The 22460-nt window shown below is 63.7% G+C and overlaps 6 non-coding genes across 6 annotated transcripts; all 6 read right to left on the bottom strand.

The window, feature by feature from the left end:
• Positions 1-2081: 2081 nt before the first annotated feature.
• Positions 2082-2200, bottom strand: LOC142868907 (5S ribosomal RNA). The gene has a single exon (XR_012917766.1). It is a non-coding gene; the product is annotated as a 5S ribosomal RNA (ribosomal RNA).
• A 3507-nt stretch (positions 2201-5707) lies between these two features.
• On the bottom strand, positions 5708-5826 carry LOC142868896 (5S ribosomal RNA). Its single transcript, XR_012917755.1, has one exon. It is a non-coding gene; the product is annotated as a 5S ribosomal RNA (ribosomal RNA).
• Positions 5827-9333: 3507 nt separating this feature from the next.
• LOC142868895 (5S ribosomal RNA) lies at positions 9334-9452 on the bottom strand. The gene has a single exon (XR_012917754.1). It is a non-coding gene; the product is annotated as a 5S ribosomal RNA (ribosomal RNA).
• Positions 9453-12957: 3505 nt separating this feature from the next.
• Positions 12958-13076, bottom strand: LOC142868906 (5S ribosomal RNA). Its single transcript, XR_012917765.1, has one exon. It is a non-coding gene; the product is annotated as a 5S ribosomal RNA (ribosomal RNA).
• Positions 13077-16583: 3507 nt separating this feature from the next.
• On the bottom strand, positions 16584-16702 carry LOC142868893 (5S ribosomal RNA). The gene has a single exon (XR_012917752.1). It is a non-coding gene; the product is annotated as a 5S ribosomal RNA (ribosomal RNA).
• A 3507-nt stretch (positions 16703-20209) lies between these two features.
• On the bottom strand, positions 20210-20328 carry LOC142868898 (5S ribosomal RNA). The gene has a single exon (XR_012917757.1). It is a non-coding gene; the product is annotated as a 5S ribosomal RNA (ribosomal RNA).
• Positions 20329-22460: the final 2132 nt, after the last annotated feature.

Here is a 22460-nt window from a genome sequence, read left to right as displayed (position 1 = left end):
GAGTCACCCGCAAGAGAATCCTGGTCCCAAAGGAGCCTTCTGGGGGACCCGTGCTGAGAGAGGTTGTGGGCATGGCCCGCTGGGGCTCTGCCCGACCCAGGGCTGAGAGATGCAACCTCCCAGCTCTGGGTCCCTGCAGGGGAAGCGTTGGCAAGCACAGGGCCAGTCCTCCAAAGGCCCAGGTGCAGGGAGCCCAGGCCAAGCAGCCTGTGGAAGAAGCCACCCCGGGAACACGACTGCAGGCCACGGCCCTTCCCACCTCCTCCTCCTCCTCCTCCTCCTGCTCCTCCACCCCCCCCCCGACCTCCCACCCCCACCCCCGACATGGCGCAGGGCTCAGAGACACCTCAGACACTTGCTACCCAAAGTGCAAAGGGCATCAGTTGCTCCTCCAAACCCCCCCCCGCCCAGCAGACCGCGTTGTCCAGCCAGCCCCCGGGCCTCCCTGGGGTGCCCAGCACAAAAGTGCAGACAACCACCGGACCCTCAATCTCAGTTTTCGGATGTTTTTGCCACTCTAAGGACCCGCAGGCCAGCTGGGCCTTCTGGCAGGACAGAGAGCCCCGGAATCCGACGTGGAGAGCTGGGTGTACGTCCCCACGAGGAGGCGGTCCCCACCTCCGCGGCTCTCCCCTTGCGGGGGGGGGAAAAGCAGCCACGGGGCCTCAGAGAAGACACCAGGCTGGGCGCCCGCCCCACAGTGGGGGCACGTCCCCCGCAGGCCACTTAGCGACGGCCGCCGGCCGGCGGACGGTTGGGTGGCGCGAGACGCTGCGGCCGCCCTGCTACCGGGTTCCTGGGAGGGCGTCCTGGAACCAGCGTCCACACCAAGCCCTTGGAAGGCCCAGGCGACGGAGGAGCCCCGTCAGGCAGGGGCCGAGGACGGTGACGGCCCGGGCGGGGAGGAGCGTGTCAGGCAGGGGCAGAGGACGGTGACAGGTGACAGGCCGGGCGGGAAGGAGTCAGTCAGGCAGGGGCCGAGGAGGAGACGGGGCTGGGTAAGGGTTAGGGTTAGAGTCAGGGCACAAGTCACAATCGCAAAGACCTGGAAGCGACCCGAGTGCCCATCGACCCACGAGTGCGTAAATGAAATGTGGCGCGTGGACACCACGGAGTGCTATTCAGCTAGGAGGAGCAGCGGTGAGAGGGCACCTCTCGTGGTTCTCCTGGCCAGAGCTGGAACCCGTTCCAGTAAGCCAGGTAGCCCAAGAATGGACACACGAGCACCACGTGCTCGCGCTCACCAGCAAATGGGTACGAACCGACGGACACCCAAGTGGACACAGAGGAATCACCTTCATCGGGTGGGTGTCGGGCGGGTGGGGGGAGGGGATGGGCATACACCTCCATTAGGAATGGGGTGGGTGCGCACCGACTGGGGGATGGGCGCACTTGAGGCTCTGACCCGAGGGGGGAGGCTGGGAGAGGGCAACGTACCCGACCTTAACATTGGTACCCCCACAATACGCTGGAACAACATCAGAGGTTAATGAATAAGAACACAGGGGGGAGGGGGGCACGGGCAACACATGTCACCTTAATACTTGGACTCCCATCATCTGCTTGAAAAGAGAGAGAAAAGAAAATGCAATCATAGAGATAAGAGACACTTTTTAAACATAATGAATCCGAAGAGAAAAGTAAAAGGAGGCCTGTGGGGCAGGTCTGGGTGTGACTCCGGATCCCCCAACATCAGGTGCCACCACCAAAGATTCCTACGTGTAGCCCATAGAACCCCAAAAGCAACGGGACGAGTTCTGGTCACATACTCCCTCAAAATGACATCCTGGCCTTCTTCTGGAACTCCCTCCCCTCTCAGACTCTCAAGGTTTCCTCCAGCGTGTCGGTTCCCACGGAGCAGACCTTTGGTCTGAGACCTGACAGTCCAGAAGCCACGCATGCTGCCGCGTGACGGCGGTGTCGCGGCTTGGGACAAGAGGAGGCCCCACGGTGCGGGCTGGGGCGCCAGGCACCGCGGCGGGCGCTGAGGGTGGGGGTGACCCCCGCCCCGGGCCGCCGCCTCGCTCCCAGAGAGGGGACAGAACAAGAGGCAAAACAAAAAAAAAAAAAAAAAAAGAAGAAGCCTACGGCACCCGGTATTCCCAGGCGGTCTCCCATCCAAGTACTAACCAGGCCCGACCCTGCTTAGCTTCTGAGACCAGACGAGATCGGGCGCGTTCAGGGTGGTGTGGCCCTAGACGGCGGAGGGCGCCCCTGCCCCGCTCAAGAAGCCGAGCCTCTCTGCGCTTTCCCGCCGCCTCCTCCCGCCCCAGGCCCCGCGCCAGCGCTGACCCGCACCGGGCGGGCCTGTTGAGTTCACCGGCCGGGTCCGGCGGGCTCCGAGGGACGGGGGTGACAGGCGGGGTGGGGCGGGGCGGGCAGGGAGCGGCGGGCCGGGGTGGGGGGCTGTCTCTCTATACACACACACACACACACACACACACTCACACTCACACTCACTCACTCACACTCACACAAGATGCGCCTCCACGGCTGGACTCGCCAAGGTGGAGACCTTCCAGCCCCCTTCCTCTCCTCGCCTGGCCCACCCCCAGCTCGTGGCCGCCCCCGCCGCCGCCGCCGATTGCGCACGCGCGGGTCGCCCGCCCTTTGACCCCAGGCAGGGGCCGCCCTCCCCGACAACCCCTTTCAGCTGCGCCCCCCACCCTGTGGGTGGGCTGCCGCCTATTCCCCCGGGCCCGGGCTGGGGCACAGCGCATGGGGGAGGGGAGCGAGTGTATGGGGCGTCTCTCTCTCTCTCTAGGGATGTGTCCCATGGGTGGGGTGGCGTGGTTAGTGGGGCGCTGAAGAAATCAGTCCCCTCCATCTCCTACCTCTGGAAAACGCCCAAGCCCTTGGAGAACTGCCGGCAACGCGACCGTGGGGGCCGGGACCCTCCTCTGTGTCCTCCTGTGGCCCAGTCCAAGGGGCCTGGGCCTGGCCGGGGCTGCATTGGACCCCGACCCCCCTGGCGTGTGGACTCGCTAAAAATCGGCGATTAGATATTGGATTCCAGCTTCATTGAGGTCATTTCACTAATGAGTGCACCGGAAAGAGTTTCCTAATCCATCTGTGAGGGTGGCAACTGAAAGAGAATTTTAAAGCTGACAGAATAGGCGAGGAAAGGCATAGGAGATTTCCACACCCAGTAAGGAAGCCTTTCCCGAAATGGAAGAAAGAAACGAGCAAACAGAGACACCGGTAGCCCGCCAGGATCAGAGTCTGCCCCCGAGAGAAAGTACCCTGACCAGGTTCACCCGTGGGTGGGTGGCGAGCTAGCGGCATTCAGAAGAGCGAGGCCCGCAGTCTGTGCAGAAGACACCTGCACTCGGGTGTGTGTGGCGGCGCGATTCCCAAGCAGCTCCAGATGTTAAGCCAAGGAGAAGCCAGGGAGTTCCCAACGCCCCAGGTGTCCTCAGCCCACGACTGGCTGCTGGGGGAATGCGAAGCCCGGCTCCTTGTCTCAGAGCGGGACAACCAGGAGGTGTGACGTACACCCCGGGGTTCCCAGGAGGATCAGGCTGAAGCTGGGACTTGGCCTGAAAGTGTCCCCTCGCACGGCCACCCCCTTCCCCTTCCTGCTCCTCTACTCCTGGTGCCCCTCCATCCAGGGGCCAGACCTTAAAGAGTCACCCGCAAGAGAATCCTGGTCCCAAAGGAGCCTTCTGGGGGACCCGTGCTGAGAGAGGTTGTGGGCATGGCCCGCTGGGGCTCTGCCCGACCCAGGGCTGAGAGATGCAACCTCCCAGCTCTGGGTCCCTGCAGGGGAAGCGTTGGCAAGCACAGGGCCAGTCCTCCAAAGGCCCAGGTGCAGGGAGCCCAGGCCAAGCAGCCTGTGGAAGAAGCCACCCCGGGAACACGACTGCAGGCCACGGCCCTTCCCACCTCCTCCTCCTCCTCCTCCTCCTGCTCCTCCACCCCCCCCGACCTCCCACCCCCACCCCCGACATGGCGCAGGGCTCAGAGACACCTCAGACACTTGCTACCCAAAGTGCAAAGGGCATCAGTTGCTCCTCCAAACCCCCCCCCCCGCCCAGCAGACCGCGTTGTCCAGCCAGCCCCCGGGCCTCCCTGAGGTGCCCAGCACAAAAGTGCAGACAACCACCGGACCCTCAATCTCAGTTTTCGGATGTTTTTGCCACTCTAAGGACCCGCAGGCCAGCTGGGCCATCTGGCAGGACAGAGAGCCCCGGAATCCGACGTGGAGAGCTGGGTGTACGTCCCCACGAGGAGGCGGTCCCCACCTCCGCGGCTCTCCCCTTGCGGGGGGGGGAAAAGCAGCCACGGGGCCTCAGAGAAGACACCAGGCTGGGCGCCCGCCCCACAGTGGGGGCACGTCCCCCGCAGGCCACTTAGCGACGGCCGCCGGCCTGCGGACGGTTGGGTGGCGCGAGACGCTGCGGCCGCCCTGCTACCGGGTTCCTGGGAGGGCGTCCTGGAACCAGCGTCCACACCAAGCCCTTGGAAGGCCCAGGCGACGGAGGAGCCCCGTCAGGCAGGGGCCGAGGACGGTGACGGCCCGGGCGGGGAGGAGCGTGTCAGGCAGGGGCAGAGGACGGTGACAGGTGACAGGCCGGGCGGGAAGGAGTCAGTCAGGCAGGGGCCGAGGAGGAGACGGGGCTGGGTAAGGGTTAGGGTTAGAGTCAGGGCACAAGTCACAATCGCAAAGACCTGGAAGCGACCCGAGTGCCCATCGACCCACGAGTGCGTAAATGAAATGTGGCGCGTGGACACCACGGAGTGCTATTCAGCTAGGAGGAGCAGCGGTGAGAGGGCACCTCTCGTGGTTCTCCTGGCCAGAGCTGGAACCCGTTCCAGTAAGCCAGGTAGCCCAAGAATGGACACACGAGCACCACGTGCTCGCGCTCACCAGCAAATGGGTACGAACCGACGGACACCCAAGTGGACACAGAGGAATCACCTTCATCGGGTGGGTGTCGGGCGGGTGGGGGGAGGGGATGGGCATACACCTCCATTAGGAATGGGGTGGGTGCGCACCGACTGGGGGATGGGCGCACTTGAGGCTCTGACCCGAGGGGGGAGGCTGGGAGAGGGCAACGTACCCGACCTTAACATTGGTACCCCCACAATACGCTGGAACAACATCAGAGGTTAATGAATAAGAACACAGGGGGGAGGGGGGCACGGGCAACACATGTCACCTTAATACTTGGACTCCCATCATCTGCTTGAAAAGAGAGAGAAAAGAAAATGCAATCATAGAGATAAGAGACACTTTTTAAACATAATGAATCCGAAGAGAAAAGTAAAAGGAGGCCTGTGGGGCAGGTCTGGGTGTGACTCCGGATCCCCCAACATCAGGTGCCACCACCAAAGATTCCTACGTGTAGCCCATAGAACCCCAAAAGCAACGGGACGAGTTCTGGTCACATACTCCCTCAAAATGACATCCTGGCCTTCTTCTGGAACTCCCTCCCCTCTCAGACTCTCAAGGTTTCCTCCAGCGTGTCGGTTCCCACGGAGCAGACCTTTGGTCTGAGACCTGACAGTCCAGAAGCCACGCATGCTGCCGCGTGACGGCGGTGTCGCGGCTTGGGACAAGAGGAGGCCCCACGGTGCGGGCTGGGGCGCCAGGCACCGCGGCGGGCGCTGAGGGTGGGGGTGACCCCCGCCCCGGGCCGCCGCCTCGCTCCCAGAGAGGGGACAGAACAAGAGGCAAAACAAAAAAAAAAAAAAAAAAAAAAGAAGCCTACGGCACCCGGTATTCCCAGGCGGTCTCCCATCCAAGTACTAACCAGGCCCGACCCTGCTTAGCTTCCGAGACCAGACGAGATCGGGCGCGTTCAGGGTGGTGTGGCCCTAGACGGCGGAGGGCGCCCCTGCCCCGCTCAAGAAGCCGAGCCTCTCTGCGCTTCCCCGCCGCCTCCTCCCGCCCCAGGCCCCGCGCCGGCGCTGACCCGCACCGGGCGGGCCTGTTGAGTTCACCGGCCGGGTCCGGCGGGCTCCGAGGGACGGGGGTGACAGGCGGGGTGGGGCGGGGCGGGCAGGGAGCGGCGGGCCGGGGTGGGGGGCTGTCTCTCTATACACACACACACACACACACACACACTCACACTCACACTCACTCACTCACACTCACACAAGATGCGCCTCCACGGCTGGACTCGCCAAGGTGGAGACCTTCCAGCCCCCTTCCTCTCCTCGCCTGGCCCACCCCCAGCTCGTGGCCGCCGCCGCCGCCGACGCCGATTGGGCACGCGCGGGTCGCCCGCCCTTTGACCCCAGGCAGGGGCCGCCCTCCCCGACAACCCCTTTCAGCTGCGCCCCCCACCCTGTGGGTGGGCTGCCGCCTATTCCCCCGGGCCCGGGCTGGGGCACAGCGCATGGGGGAGGGGAGCGAGTGTATGGGGCGTCTCTCTCTCTCTCTAGGGATGTGTCCCATGGGTGGGGTGGCGTGGTTAGTGGGGCGCTGAAGAAATCAGTCCCCTCCATCTCCTACCTCTGGAAAACGCCCAAGCCCTTGGAGAACTGCCGGCAACGCGACCGTGGGGGCCGGGACCCTCCTCTGTGTCCTCCTGTGGCCCAGTCCAAGGGGCCTGGGCCTGGCCGGGGCTGCATTGGACCCCGACCCCCCTGGCGTGTGGACTCGCTAAAAATCGGCGATTAGATATTGGATTCCAGCTTCATTGAGGTCATTTCACTAATGAGTGCACCGGAAAGAGTTTCCTAATCCATCTGTGAGGGTGGCAACTGAAAGAGAATTTTAAAGCTGACAGAATAGGCGAGGAAAGGCATAGGAGATTTCCACACCCAGTAAGGAAGCCTTTCCCGAAATGGAAGAAAGAAACGAGCAAACAGAGACACCGGTAGCCCGCCAGGATCAGAGTCTGCCCCCGAGAGAAAGTACCCTGACCAGGTTCACCCGTGGGTGGGTGGCGAGCTAGCGGCATTCAGAAGAGCGAGGCCCGCAGTCTGTGCAGAAGACACCTGCACTCGGGTGTGTGTGGCGGCGCGATTCCCAAGCAGCTCCAGATGTTAAGCCAAGGAGAAGCCAGGGAGTTCCCAACGCCCCAGGTGTCCTCAGCCCACGACTGGCTGCTGGGGGAATGCGAAGCCCGGCTCCTTGTCTCAGAGCGGGACAACCAGGAGGTGTGACGTACACCCCGGGGTTCCCAGGAGGATCAGGCTGAAGCTGGGACTTGGCCTGAAAGTGTCCCCTCGCACGGCCACCCCCTTCCCCTTCCTGCTCCTCTACTCCTGGTGCCCCTCCATCCAGGGGCCAGACCTTAAAGAGTCACCCGCAAGAGAATCCTGGTCCCAAAGGAGCCTTCTGGGGGACCCGTGCTGAGAGAGGTTGTGGGCATGGCCCGCTGGGGCTCTGCCCGACCCAGGGCTGAGAGATGCAACCTCCCAGCTCTGGGTCCCTGCAGGGGAAGCGTTGGCAAGCACAGGGCCAGTCCTCCAAAGGCCCAGGTGCAGGGAGCCCAGGCCAAGCAGCCTGTGGAAGAAGCCACCCCGGGAACACGACTGCAGGCCACGGCCCTTCCCACCTCCTCCTCCTCCTCCTCCTCCTGCTCCTCCACCCCCCCCCCGACCTCCCACCCCCACCCCCGACATGGCGCAGGGCTCAGAGACACCTCAGACACTTGCTACCCAAAGTGCAAAGGGCATCAGTTGCTCCTCCAAACCCCCCCCCGCCCAGCAGACCGCGTTGTCCAGCCAGCCCCCGGGCCTCCCTGGGGTGCCCAGCACAAAAGTGCAGACAACCACCGGACCCTCAATCTCAGTTTTCGGATGTTTTTGCCACTCTAAGGACCCGCAGGCCAGCTGGGCCTTCTGGCAGGACAGAGAGCCCCGGAATCCGACGTGGAGAGCTGGGTGTACGTCCCCACGAGGAGGCGGTCCCCACCTCCGCGGCTCTCCCCTTGCGGGGGGGGGAAAAGCAGCCACGGGGCCTCAGAGAAGACACCAGGCTGGGCGCCCGCCCCACAGTGGGGGCACGTCCCCCGCAGGCCACTTAGCGACGGCCGCCGGCCGGCGGACGGTTGGGTGGCGCGAGACGCTGCGGCCGCCCTGCTACCGGGTTCCTGGGAGGGCGTCCTGGAACCAGCGTCCACACCAAGCCCTTGGAAGGCCCAGGCGACGGAGGAGCCCCGTCAGGCAGGGGCCGAGGACGGTGACGGCCCGGGCGGGGAGGAGCGTGTCAGGCAGGGGCAGAGGACGGTGACAGGTGACAGGCCGGGCGGGAAGGAGTCAGTCAGGCAGGGGCCGAGGAGGAGACGGGGCTGGGTAAGGGTTAGGGTTAGAGTCAGGGCACAAGTCACAATCGCAAAGACCTGGAAGCGACCCGAGTGCCCATCGACCCACGAGTGCGTAAATGAAATGTGGCGCGTGGACACCACGGAGTGCTATTCAGCTAGGAGGAGCAGCGGTGAGAGGGCACCTCTCGTGGTTCTCCTGGCCAGAGCTGGAACCCGTTCCAGTAAGCCAGGTAGCCCAAGAATGGACACACGAGCACCACGTGCTCGCGCTCACCAGCAAATGGGTACGAACCGACGGACACCCAAGTGGACACAGAGGAATCACCTTCATCGGGTGGGTGTCGGGCGGGTGGGGGGAGGGGATGGGCATACACCTCCATTAGGAATGGGGTGGGTGCGCACCGACTGGGGGATGGGCGCACTTGAGGCTCTGACCCGAGGGGGGAGGCTGGGAGAGGGCAACGTACCCGACCTTAACATTGGTACCCCCACAATACGCTGGAACAACATCAGAGGTTAATGAATAAGAACACAGGGGGGAGGGGGGCACGGGCAACACATGTCACCTTAATACTTGGACTCCCATCATCTGCTTGAAAAGAGAGAGAAAAGAAAATGCAATCATAGAGATAAGAGACACTTTTTAAACATAATGAATCCGAAGAGAAAAGTAAAAGGAGGCCTGTGGGGCAGGTCTGGGTGTGACTCCGGATCCCCCAACATCAGGTGCCACCACCAAAGATTCCTACGTGTAGCCCATAGAACCCCAAAAGCAACGGGACGAGTTCTGGTCACATACTCCCTCAAAATGACATCCTGGCCTTCTTCTGGAACTCCCTCCCCTCTCAGACTCTCAAGGTTTCCTCCAGCGTGTCGGTTCCCACGGAGCAGACCTTTGGTCTGAGACCTGACAGTCCAGAAGCCACGCATGCTGCCGCGTGACGGCGGTGTCGCGGCTTGGGACAAGAGGAGGCCCCACGGTGCGGGCTGGGGCGCCAGGCACCGCGGCGGGCGCTGAGGGTGGGGGTGACCCCCGCCCCGGGCCGCCGCCTCGCTCCCAGAGAGGGGACAGAACAAGAGGCAAAACAAAAAAAAAAAAAAAAAAAAAAGAAGCCTACGGCACCCGGTATTCCCAGGCGGTCTCCCATCCAAGTACTAACCAGGCCCGACCCTGCTTAGCTTCCGAGACCAGACGAGATCGGGCGCGTTCAGGGTGGTGTGGCCCTAGACGGTGGAGGGCGCCCCTGCCCCGCTCAAGAAGCCGAGCCTCTCTGCGCTTTCCCGCCGCCTCCTCCCGCCCCAGGCCCCGCGCCGGCGCTGACCCGCACCGGGCGGGCCTGTTGAGTTCACCGGCCGGGTCCGGCGGGCTCCGAGGGACGGGGGTGACAGGCGGGGTGGGGCGGGGCGGGCAGGGAGCGGCGGGCCGGGGTGGGGGGCTGTCTCTCTATACACACACACACACACACACACACACTCACACTCACACTCACTCACTCACACTCACACAAGATGCGCCTCCACGGCTGGACTCGCCAAGGTGGAGACCTTCCAGCCCCCTTCCTCTCCTCGCCTGGCCCACCCCCAGCTCGTGGCCGCCCCCGCCGCCGCCGCCGATTGCGCACGCGCGGGTCGCCCGCCCTTTGACCCCAGGCAGGGGCCGCCCTCCCCGACAACCCCTTTCAGCTGCGCCCCCCACCCTGTGGGTGGGCTGCCGCCTATTCCCCCGGGCCCGGGCTGGGGCACAGCGCATGGGGGAGGGGAGCGAGTGTATGGGGCGTCTCTCTCTCTCTCTAGGGATGTGTCCCATGGGTGGGGTGGCGTGGTTAGTGGGGCGCTGAAGAAATCAGTCCCCTCCATCTCCTACCTCTGGAAAACGCCCAAGCCCTTGGAGAACTGCCGGCAACGCGACCGTGGGGGCCGGGACCCTCCTCTGTGTCCTCCTGTGGCCCAGTCCAAGGGGCCTGGGCCTGGCCGGGGCTGCATTGGACCCCGACCCCCCTGGCGTGTGGACTCGCTAAAAATCGGCGATTAGATATTGGATTCCAGCTTCATTGAGGTCATTTCACTAATGAGTGCACCGGAAAGAGTTTCCTAATCCATCTGTGAGGGTGGCAACTGAAAGAGAATTTTAAAGCTGACAGAATAGGCGAGGAAAGGCATAGGAGATTTCCACACCCAGTAAGGAAGCCTTTCCCGAAATGGAAGAAAGAAACGAGCAAACAGAGACACCGGTAGCCCGCCAGGATCAGAGTCTGCCCCCGAGAGAAAGTACCCTGACCAGGTTCACCCGTGGGTGGGTGGCGAGCTAGCGGCATTCAGAAGAGCGAGGCCCGCAGTCTGTGCAGAAGACACCTGCACTCGGGTGTGTGTGGCGGCGCGATTCCCAAGCAGCTCCAGATGTTAAGCCAAGGAGAAGCCAGGGAGTTCCCAACGCCCCAGGTGTCCTCAGCCCACGACTGGCTGCTGGGGGAATGCGAAGCCCGGCTCCTTGTCTCAGAGCGGGACAACCAGGAGGTGTGACGTACACCCCGGGGTTCCCAGGAGGATCAGGCTGAAGCTGGGACTTGGCCTGAAAGTGTCCCCTCGCACGGCCACCCCCTTCCCCTTCCTGCTCCTCTACTCCTGGTGCCCCTCCATCCAGGGGCCAGACCTTAAAGAGTCACCCGCAAGAGAATCCTGGTCCCAAAGGAGCCTTCTGGGGGACCCGTGCTGAGAGAGGTTGTGGGCATGGCCCGCTGGGGCTCTGCCCGACCCAGGGCTGAGAGATGCAACCTCCCAGCTCTGGGTCCCTGCAGGGGAAGCGTTGGCAAGCACAGGGCCAGTCCTCCAAAGGCCCAGGTGCAGGGAGCCCAGGCCAAGCAGCCTGTGGAAGAAGCCACCCCGGGAACACGACTGCAGGCCACGGCCCTTCCCACCTCCTCCTCCTCCTCCTCCTCCTGCTCCTCCACCCCCCCCGACCTCCCACCCCCACCCCCGACATGGCGCAGGGCTCAGAGACACCTCAGACACTTGCTAACCAAAGTGCAAAGGGCATCAGTTGCTCCTCCAAACCCCCCCCCCCGCCCAGCAGACCGCGTTGTCCAGCCAGCCCCGGGCCTCCCTGAGGTGCCCAGCACAAAAGTGCAGACAACCACCGGACCCTCAATCTCAGTTTTCGGATGTTTTTGCCACTCTAAGGACCCGCAGGCCAGCTGGGCCATCTGGCAGGACAGAGAGCCCCGGAATCCGACGTGGAGAGCTGGGTGTACGTCCCCACGAGGAGGCGGTCCCCACCTCCGCGGCTCTCCCCTTGCGGGGGGGGAAAAGCAGCCACGGGGCCTCAGAGAAGACACCAGGCTGGGCGCCCGCCCCACAGTGGGGGCACGTCCCCCGCAGGCCACTTAGCGACGGCCGCCGGCCGGCGGACGGTTGGGTGGCGCGAGACGCTGCGGCCGCCCTGCTACCGGGTTCCTGGGAGGGCGTCCTGGAACCAGCGTCCACACCAAGCCCTTGGAAGGCCCAGGCGACGGAGGAGCCCCGTCAGGCAGGGGCCGAGGACGGTGACGGCCCGGGCGGGGAGGAGCGTGTCAGGCAGGGGCAGAGGACGGTGACAGGTGACAGGCCGGGCGGGAAGGAGTCAGTCAGGCAGGGGCCGAGGAGGAGACGGGGCTGGGTAAGGGTTAGGGTTAGAGTCAGGGCACAAGTCACAATCGCAAAGACCTGGAAGCGACCCGAGTGCCCATCGACCCACGAGTGCGTAAATGAAATGTGGCGCGTGGACACCACGGAGTGCTATTCAGCTAGGAGGAGCAGCGGTGAGAGGGCACCTCTCGTGGTTCTCCTGGCCAGAGCTGGAACCCGTTCCAGTAAGCCAGGTAGCCCAAGAATGGACACACGAGCACCACGTGCTCGCGCTCACCAGCAAATGGGTACGAACCGACGGACACCCAAGTGGACACAGAGGAATCACCTTCATCGGGTGGGTGTCGGGCGGGTGGGGGGAGGGGATGGGCATACACCTCCATTAGGAATGGGGTGGGTGCGCACCGACTGGGGGATGGGCGCACTTGAGGCTCTGACCCGAGGGGGGAGGCTGGGAGAGGGCAACGTACCCGACCTTAACATTGGTACCCCCACAATACGCTGGAACAACATCAGAGGTTAATGAATAAGAACACAGGGGGGAGGGGGGCACGGGCAACACATGTCACCTTAATACTTGGACTCCCATCATCTGCTTGAAAAGAGAGAGAAAAGAAAATGCAATCATAGAGATAAGAGACACTTTTTAAACATAATGAATCCGAAGAGAAAAGTAAAAGGAGGCCTGTGGGGCAGGTCTGGGTGTGACTCCGGATCCCCCAACATCAGGTGCCACCACCAAAGATTCCTACGTGTAGCCCATAGAACCCCAAAAGCAACGGGACGAGTTCTGGTCACATACTCCCTCAAAATGACATCCTGGCCTTCTTCTGGAACTCCCTCCCCTCTCAGACTCTCAAGGTTTCCTCCAGCGTGTCGGTTCCCACGGAGCAGACCTTTGGTCTGAGACCTGACAGTCCAGAAGCCACGCATGCTGCCGCGTGACGGCGGTGTCGCGGCTTGGGACAAGAGGAGGCCCCACGGTGCGGGCTGGGGCGCCAGGCACCGCGGCGGGCGCTGAGGGTGGGGGTGACCCCCGCCCCGGGCCGCCGCCTCGCTCCCAGAGAGGGGACAGAACAAGAGGCAAAACAAAAAAAAAAAAAAAAAAAGAAGAAGCCTACGGCACCCGGTATTCCCAGGCGGTCTCCCATCCAAGTACTAACCAGGCCCGACCCTGCTTAGCTTCTGAGACCAGACGAGATCGGGCGCGTTCAGGGTGGTGTGGCCCTAGACGGCGGAGGGCGCCCCTGCCCCGCTCAAGAAGCCGAGCCTCTCTGCGCTTTCCCGCCGCCTCCTCCCGCCCCAGGCCCCGCGCCGGCGCTGACCCGCACCGGGCGGGCCTGTTGAGTTCACCGGCCGGGTCCGGCGGGCTCCGAGGGACGGGGGTGACAGGCGGGGTGGGGCGGGGCGGGCAGGGAGCGGCGGGCCGGGGTGGGGGGCTGTCTCTCTATACACACACACACACACACACACACACTCACACTCACACTCACTCACTCACACTCACACAAGATGCGCCTCCACGGCTGGACTCGCCAAGGTGGAGACCTTCCAGCCCCCTTCCTCTCCTCGCCTGGCCCACCCCCAGCTCGTGGCCGCCCCCGCCGCCGCCGCCGATTGCGCACGCGCGGGTCGCCCGCCCTTTGACCCCAGGCAGGGGCCGCCCTCCCCGACAACCCCTTTCAGCTGCGCCCCCCACCCTGTGGGTGGGCTGCCGCCTATTCCCCCGGGCCCGGGCTGGGGCACAGCGCATGGGGGAGGGGAGCGAGTGTATGGGGCGTCTCTCTCTCTCTCTAGGGATGTGTCCCATGGGTGGGGTGGCGTGGTTAGTGGGGCGCTGAAGAAATCAGTCCCCTCCATCTCCTACCTCTGGAAAACGCCCAAGCCCTTGGAGAACTGCCGGCAACGCGACCGTGGGGGCCGGGACCCTCCTCTGTGTCCTCCTGTGGCCCAGTCCAAGGGGCCTGGGCCTGGCCGGGGCTGCATTGGACCCCGACCCCCCTGGCGTGTGGACTCGCTAAAAATCGGCGATTAGATATTGGATTCCAGCTTCATTGAGGTCATTTCACTAATGAGTGCACCGGAAAGAGTTTCCTAATCCATCTGTGAGGGTGGCAACTGAAAGAGAATTTTAAAGCTGACAGAATAGGCGAGGAAAGGCATAGGAGATTTCCACACCCAGTAAGGAAGCCTTTCCCGAAATGGAAGAAAGAAACGAGCAAACAGAGACACCGGTAGCCCGCCAGGATCAGAGTCTGCCCCCGAGAGAAAGTACCCTGACCAGGTTCACCCGTGGGTGGGTGGCGAGCTAGCGGCATTCAGAAGAGCGAGGCCCGCAGTCTGTGCAGAAGACACCTGCACTCGGGTGTGTGTGGCGGCACGATTCCCAAGCAGCTCCAGATGTTAAGCCAAGGAGAAGCCAGGGAGTTCCCAACGCCCCAGGTGTCCTCAGCCCACGACTGGCTGCTGGGGGAATGCGAAGCCCGGCTCCTTGTCTCAGAGCGGGACAACCAGGAGGTGTGACGTACACCCCGGGGTTCCCAGGAGGATCAGGCTGAAGCTGGGACTTGGCCTGAAAGTGTCCCCTCGCACGGCCACCCCCTTCCCCTTCCTGCTCCTCTACTCCTGGTGCCCCTCCATCCAGGGGCCAGACCTTAAAGAGTCACCCGCAAGAGAATCCTGGTCCCAAAGGAGCCTTCTGGGGGACCCGTGCTGAGAGAGGTTGTGGGCATGGCCCGCTGGGGCTCTGCCCGACCCAGGGCTGAGAGATGCAACCTCCCAGCTCTGGGTCCCTGCAGGGGAAGCGTTGGCAAGCACAGGGCCAGTCCTCCAAAGGCCCAGGTGCAGGGAGCCCAGGCCAAGCAGCCTGTGGAAGAAGCCACCCCGGGAACACGACTGCAGGCCACGGCCCTTCCCACCTCCTCCTCCTCCTCCTCCTCCTGCTCCTCCACCCCCCCCCCGACCTCCCACCCCCACCCCCGACATGGCGCAGGGCTCAGAGACACCTCAGACACTTGCTACCCAAAGTGCAAAGGGCATCAGTTGCTCCTCCAAACCCCCCCCCGCCCAGCAGACCGCGTTGTCCAGCCAGCCCCCGGGCCTCCCTGGGGTGCCCAGCACAAAAGTGCAGACAACCACCGGACCCTCAATCTCAGTTTTCGGATGTTTTTGCCACTCTAAGGACCCGCAGGCCAGCTGGGCCTTCTGGCAGGACAGAGAGCCCCGGAATCCGACGTGGAGAGCTGGGTGTACGTCCCCACGAGGAGGCGGTCCCCACCTCCGCGGCTCTCCCCTTGCGGGGGGGGGAAAAGCAGCCACGGGGCCTCAGAGAAGACACCAGGCTGGGCGCCCGCCCCACAGTGGGGGCACGTCCCCCGCAGGCCACTTAGCGACGGCCGCCGGCCGGCGGACGGTTGGGTGGCGCGAGACGCTGCGGCCGCCCTGCTACCGGGTTCCTGGGAGGGCGTCCTGGAACCAGCGTCCACACCAAGCCCTTGGAAGGCCCAGGCGACGGAGGAGCCCCGTCAGGCAGGGGCCGAGGACGGTGACGGCCCGGGCGGGGAGGAGCGTGTCAGGCAGGGGCAGAGGACGGTGACAGGTGACAGGCCGGGCGGGAAGGAGTCAGTCAGGCAGGGGCCGAGGAGGAGACGGGGCTGGGTAAGGGTTAGGGTTAGAGTCAGGGCACAAGTCACAATCGCAAAGACCTGGAAGCGACCCGAGTGCCCATCGACCCACGAGTGCGTAAATGAAATGTGGCGCGTGGACACCACGGAGTGCTATTCAGCTAGGAGGAGCAGCGGTGAGAGGGCACCTCTCGTGGTTCTCCTGGCCAGAGCTGGAACCCGTTCCAGTAAGCCAGGTAGCCCAAGAATGGACACACGAGCACCACGTGCTCGCGCTCACCAGCAAATGGGTACGAACCGACGGACACCCAAGTGGACACAGAGGAATCACCTTCATCGGGTGGGTGTCGGGCGGGTGGGGGGAGGGGATGGGCATACACCTCCATTAGGAATGGGGTGGGTGCGCACCGACTGGGGGATGGGCGCACTTGAGGCTCTGACCCGAGGGGGGAGGCTGGGAGAGGGCAACGTACCCGACCTTAACATTGGTACCCCCACAATACGCTGGAACAACATCAGAGGTTAATGAATAAGAACACAGGGGGGAGGGGGGCACGGGCAACACATGTCACCTTAATACTTGGACTCCCATCATCTGCTTGAAAAGAGAGAGAAAAGAAAATGCAATCATAGAGATAAGAGACACTTTTTAAACATAATGAATCCGAAGAGAAAAGTAAAAGGAGGCCTGTGGGGCAGGTCTGGGTGTGACTCCGGATCCCCCAACATCAGGTGCCACCACCAAAGATTCCTACGTGTAGCCCATAGAACCCCAAAAGCAACGGGACGAGTTCTGGTCACATACTCCCTCAAAATGACATCCTGGCCTTCTTCTGGAACTCCCTCCCCTCTCAGACTCTCAAGGTTTCCTCCAGCGTGTCGGTTCCCACGGAGCAGACCTTTGGTCTGAGACCTGACAGTCCAGAAGCCACGCATGCTGCCGCGTGACGGCGGTGTCGCGGCTTGGGACAAGAGGAGGCCCCACGGTGCGGGCTGGGGCGCCAGGCACCGCGGCGGGCGCTGAGGGTGGGGGTGACCCCCGCCCCGGGCCGCCGCCTCGCTCCCAGAGAGGGGACAGAACAAGAGGCAAAACAAAAAAAAAAAAAAAAAAAGAAGAAGCCTACGGCACCCGGTATTCCCAGGCGGTCTCCCATCCAAGTACTAACCAGGCCCGACCCTGCTTAGCTTCCGAGACCAGACGAGATCGGGCGCGTTCAGGGTGGTGTGGCCCTAGACGGCGGAGGGCGCCCCTGCCCCGCTCAAGAAGCCGAGCCTCTCTGCGCTTTCCCGCCGCCTCCTCCCGCCCCAGGCCCCGCGCCGGCGCTGACCCGCACCGGGCGGGCCTGTTGAGTTCACCGGCCGGGTCCGGCGGGCTCCGAGGGACGGGGGTGACAGGCGGGGTGGGGCGGGGCGGGCAGGGAGCGGCGGGCCGGGGTGGGGGGCTGTCTCTCTATACACACACACACACACACACACACACTCACACTCACACTCACTCACTCACACTCACACAAGATGCGCCTCCACGGCTGGACTCGCCAAGGTGGAGACCTTCCAGCCCCCTTCCTCTCCTCGCCTGGCCCACCCCCAGCTCGTGGCCGCCCCCGCCGCCGCCGCCGATTGCGCACGCGCGGGTCGCCCGCCCTTTGACCCCAGGCAGGGGCCGCCCTCCCCGACAACCCCTTTCAGCTGCGCCCCCCACCCTGTGGGTGGGCTGCCGCCTATTCCCCCGGGCCCGGGCTGGGGCACAGCGCATGGGGGAGGGGAGCGAGTGTATGGGGCGTCTCTCTCTCTCTCTAGGGATGTGTCCCATGGGTGGGGTGGCGTGGTTAGTGGGGCGCTGAAGAAATCAGTCCCCTCCATCTCCTACCTCTGGAAAACGCCCAAGCCCTTGGAGAACTGCCGGCAACGCGACCGTGGGGGCCGGGACCCTCCTCTGTGTCCTCCTGTGGCCCAGTCCAAGGGGCCTGGGCCTGGCCGGGGCTGCATTGGACCCCGACCCCCCTGGCGTGTGGACTCGCTAAAAATCGGCGATTAGATATTGGATTCCAGCTTCATTGAGGTCATTTCACTAATGAGTGCACCGGAAAGAGTTTCCTAATCCATCTGTGAGGGTGGCAACTGAAAGAGAATTTTAAAGCTGACAGAATAGGCGAGGAAAGGCATAGGAGATTTCCACACCCAGTAAGGAAGCCTTTCCCGAAATGGAAGAAAGAAACGAGCAAACAGAGACACCGGTAGCCCGCCAGGATCAGAGTCTGCCCCCGAGAGAAAGTACCCTGACCAGGTTCACCCGTGGGTGGGTGGCGAGCTAGCGGCATTCAGAAGAGCGAGGCCCGCAGTCTGTGCAGAAGACACCTGCACTCGGGTGTGTGTGGCGGCGCGATTCCCAAGCAGCTCCAGATGTTAAGCCAAGGAGAAGCCAGGGAGTTCCCAACGCCCCAGGTGTCCTCAGCCCACGACTGGCTGCTGGGGGAATGCGAAGCCCGGCTCCTTGTCTCAGAGCGGGACAACCAGGAGGTGTGACGTACACCCCGGGGTTCCCAGGAGGATCAGGCTGAAGCTGGGACTTGGCCTGAAAGTGTCCCCTCGCACGGCCACCCCCTTCCCCTTCCTGCTCCTCTACTCCTGGTGCCCCTCCATCCAGGGGCCAGACCTTAAAGAGTCACCCGCAAGAGAATCCTGGTCCCAAAGGAGCCTTCTGGGGGACCCGTGCTGAGAGAGGTTGTGGGCATGGCCCGCTGGGGCTCTGCCCGACCCAGGGCTGAGAGATGCAACCTCCCAGCTCTGGGTCCCTGCAGGGGAAGCGTTGGCAAGCACAGGGCCAGTCCTCCAAAGGCCCAGGTGCAGGGAGCCCAGGCCAAGCAGCCTGTGGAAGAAGCCACCCCGGGAACACGACTGCAGGCCACGGCCCTTCCCACCTCCTCCTCCTCCTCCTCCTCCTGCTCCTCCACCCCCCCCGACCTCCCACCCCCACCCCCGACATGGCGCAGGGCTCAGAGACACCTCAGACACTTGCTACCCAAAGTGCAAAGGGCATCAGTTGCTCCTCCAAACCCCCCCCCCCGCCCAGCAGACCGCGTTGTCCAGCCAGCCCCCGGGCCTCCCTGAGGTGCCCAGCACAAAAGTGCAGACAACCACCGGACCCTCAATCTCAGTTTTCGGATGTTTTTGCCACTCTAAGGACCCGCAGGCCAGCTGGGCCATCTGGCAGGACAGAGAGCCCCGGAATCCGACGTGGAGAGCTGGGTGTACGTCCCCACGAGGAGGCGGTCCCCACCTCCGCGGCTCTCCCCTTGCGGGGGGGGGAAAAGCAGCCACGGGGCCTCAGAGAAGACACCAGGCTGGGCGCCCGCCCCACAGTGGGGGCACGTCCCCCGCAGGCCACTTAGCGACGGCCGCCGGCCGGCGGACGGTTGGGTGGCGCGAGACGCTGCGGCCGCCCTGCTACCGGGTTCCTGGGAGGGCGTCCTGGAACCAGCGTCCACACCAAGCCCTTGGAAGGCCCAGGCGACGGAGGAGCCCCGTCAGGCAGGGGCCGAGGACGGTGACGGCCCGGGCGGGGAGGAGCGTGTCAGGCAGGGGCAGAGGACGGTGACAGGTGACAGGCCGGGCGGGAAGGAGTCAGTCAGGCAGGGGCCGAGGAGGAGACGGGGCTGGGTAAGGGTTAGGGTTAGAGTCAGGGCACAAGTCACAATCGCAAAGACCTGGAAGCGACCCGAGTGCCCATCGACCCACGAGTGCGTAAATGAAATGTGGCGCGTGGACACCACGGAGTGCTATTCAGCTAGGAGGAGCAGCGGTGAGAGGGCACCTCTCGTGGTTCTCCTGGCCAGAGCTGGAACCCGTTCCAGTAAGCCAGGTAGCCCAAGAATGGACACACGAGCACCACGTGCTCGCGCTCACCAGCAAATGGGTACGAACCGACGGACACCCAAGTGGACACAGAGGAATCACCTTCATCGGGTGGGTGTCGGGCGGGTGGGGGGAGGGGATGGGCATACACCTCCATTAGGAATGGGGTGGGTGCGCACCGACTGGGGGATGGGCGCACTTGAGGCTCTGACCCGAGGGGGGAGGCTGGGAGAGGGCAACGTACCCGACCTTAACATTGGTACCCCCACAATACGCTGGAACAACATCAGAGGTTAATGAATAAGAACACAGGGGGGAGGGGGGCACGGGCAACACATGTCACCTTAATACTTGGACTCCCATCATCTGCTTGAAAAGAGAGAGAAAAGAAAATGCAATCATAGAGATAAGAGACACTTTTTAAACATAATGAATCCGAAGAGAAAAGTAAAAGGAGGCCTGTGGGGCAGGTCTGGGTGTGACTCCGGATCCCCCAACATCAGGTGCCACCACCAAAGATTCCTACGTGTAGCCCATAGAACCCCAAAAGCAACGGGACGAGTTCTGGTCACATACTCCCTCAAAATGACATCCTGGCCTTCTTCTGGAACTCCCTCCCCTCTCAGACTCTCAAGGTTTCCTCCAGCGTGTCGGTTCCCACGGAGCAGACCTTTGGTCTGAGACCTGACAGTCCAGAAGCCACGCATGCTGCCGCGTGACGGCGGTGTCGCGGCTTGGGACAAGAGGAGGCCCCACGGTGCGGGCTGGGGCGCCAGGCACCGCGGCGGGCGCTGAGGGTGGGGGTGACCCCCGCCCCGGGCCGCCGCCTCGCTCCCAGAGAGGGGACAGAACAAGAGGCAAAACAAAAAAAAAAAAAAAAAAAAAAGAAGCCTACGGCACCCGGTATTCCCAGGCGGTCTCCCATCCAAGTACTAACCAGGCCCGACCCTGCTTAGCTTCCGAGACCACACGAGATCGGGCGCGTTCAGGGTGGTGTGGCCCTAGACGGCGGAGGGCGCCCCTGCCCCGCTCAAGAAGCCGAGCCTCTCTGCGCTTTCCCGCCGCCTCCTCCCGCCCCAGGCCCCGCGCCGGCGCTGACCCGCACCGGGCGGGCCTGTTGAGTTCACCGGCCGGGTCCGGCGGGCTCCGAGGGACGGGGGTGACAGGCGGGGTGGGGCGGGGCGGGCAGGGAGCGGCGGGCCGGGGTGGGGGGCTGTCTCTCTATACACACACACACACACACACACACACTCACACTCACACTCACTCACTCACACTCACACAAGATGCGCCTCCACGGCTGGACTCGCCAAGGTGGAGACCTTCCAGCCCCCTTCCTCTCCTCGCCTGGCCCACCCCCAGCTCGTGGCCGCCCCCGCCGCCGCCGCCGATTGCGCACGCGCGGGTCGCCCGCCCTTTGACCCCAGGCAGGGGCCGCCCTCCCCGACAACCCCTTTCAGCTGCGCCCCCCACCCTGTGGGTGGGCTGCCGCCTATTCCCCCGGGCCCGGGCTGGGGCACAGCGCATGGGGGAGGGGAGCGAGTGTATGGGGCGTCTCTCTCTCTCTCTAGGGATGTGTCCCATGGGTGGGGTGGCGTGGTTAGTGGGGCGCTGAAGAAATCAGTCCCCTCCATCTCCTACCTCTGGAAAACGCCCAAGCCCTTGGAGAACTGCCGGCAACGCGACCGTGGGGGCCGGGACCCTCCTCTGTGTCCTCCTGTGGCCCAGTCCAAGGGGCCTGGGCCTGGCCGGGGCTGCATTGGACCCCGACCCCCCTGGCGTGTGGACTCGCTAAAAATCGGCGATTAGATATTGGATTCCAGCTTCATTGAGGTCATTTCACTAATGAGTGCACCGGAAAGAGTTTCCTAATCCATCTGTGAGGGTGGCAACTGAAAGAGAATTTTAAAGCTGACAGAATAGGCGAGGAAAGGCATAGGAGATTTCCACACCCAGTAAGGAAGCCTTTCCCGAAATGGAAGAAAGAAACGAGCAAACAGAGACACCGGTAGCCCGCCAGGATCAGAGTCTGCCCCCGAGAGAAAGTACCCTGACCAGGTTCACCCGTGGGTGGGTGGCGAGCTAGCGGCATTCAGAAGAGCGAGGCCCGCAGTCTGTGCAGAAGACACCTGCACTCGGGTGTGTGTGGCGGCGCGATTCCCAAGCAGCTCCAGATGTTAAGCCAAGGAGAAGCCAGGGAGTTCCCAACGCCCCAGGTGTCCTCAGCCCACGACTGGCTGCTGGGGGAATGCGAAGCCCGGCTCCTTGTCTCAGAGCGGGACAACCAGGAGGTGTGACGTACACCCCGGGGTTCCCAGGAGGATCAGGCTGAAGCTGGGACTTGGCCTGAAAGTGTCCCCTCGCACGGCCACCCCCTTCCCCTTCCTGCTCCTCTACTCCTGGTGCCCCTCCATCCAGGGGCCAGACCTTAAAGAGTCACCCGCAAGAGAATCCTGGTCCCAAAGGAGCCTTCTGGGGGACCCGTGCTGAGAGAGGTTGTGGGCATGGCCCGCTGGGGCTCTGCCCGACCCAGGGCTGAGAGATGCAACCTCCCAGCTCTGGGTCCCTGCAGGGGAAGCGTTGGCAAGCACAGGGCCAGTCCTCCAAAGGCCCAGGTGCAGGGAGCCCAGGCCAAGCAGCCTGTGGAAGAAGCCACCCCGGGAACACGACTGCAGGCCACGGCCCTTCCCACCTCCTCCTCCTCCTCCTCCTCCTGCTCCTCCACCCCCCCCGACCTCCCACCCCCACCCCCGACATGGCGCAGGGCTCAGAGACACCTCAGACACTTGCTACCCAAAGTGCAAAGGGCATCAGTTGCTCCTCCAAACCCCCCCCCCCGCCCAGCAGACCGCGTTGTCCAGCCAGCCCCCGGGCCTCCCTGAGGTGCCCAGCACAAAAGTGCAGACAACCACCGGACCCTCAATCTCAGTTTTCGGATGTTTTTGCCACTCTAAGGACCCGCAGGCCAGCTGGGCCATCTGGCAGGACAGAGAGCCCCGGAATCCGACGTGGAGAGCTGGGTGTACGTCCCCACGAGGAGGCGGTCCCCACCTCCGCGGCTCTCCCCTTGCGGGGGGGGGAAAAGCAGCCACGGGGCCTCAGAGAAGACACCAGGCTGGGCGCCCGCCCCACAGTGGGG

This window comes from Microcebus murinus, unplaced genomic scaffold (genome assembly GCF_040939455.1).
Source record: "Microcebus murinus isolate Inina unplaced genomic scaffold, M.murinus_Inina_mat1.0 scaf046_hap2_Mmur4.0, whole genome shotgun sequence".
Taxonomy (NCBI): Eukaryota; Metazoa; Chordata; class Mammalia; order Primates; family Cheirogaleidae; genus Microcebus; species Microcebus murinus.
This window is presented reverse-complemented; position numbering and strand designations above follow the sequence as displayed.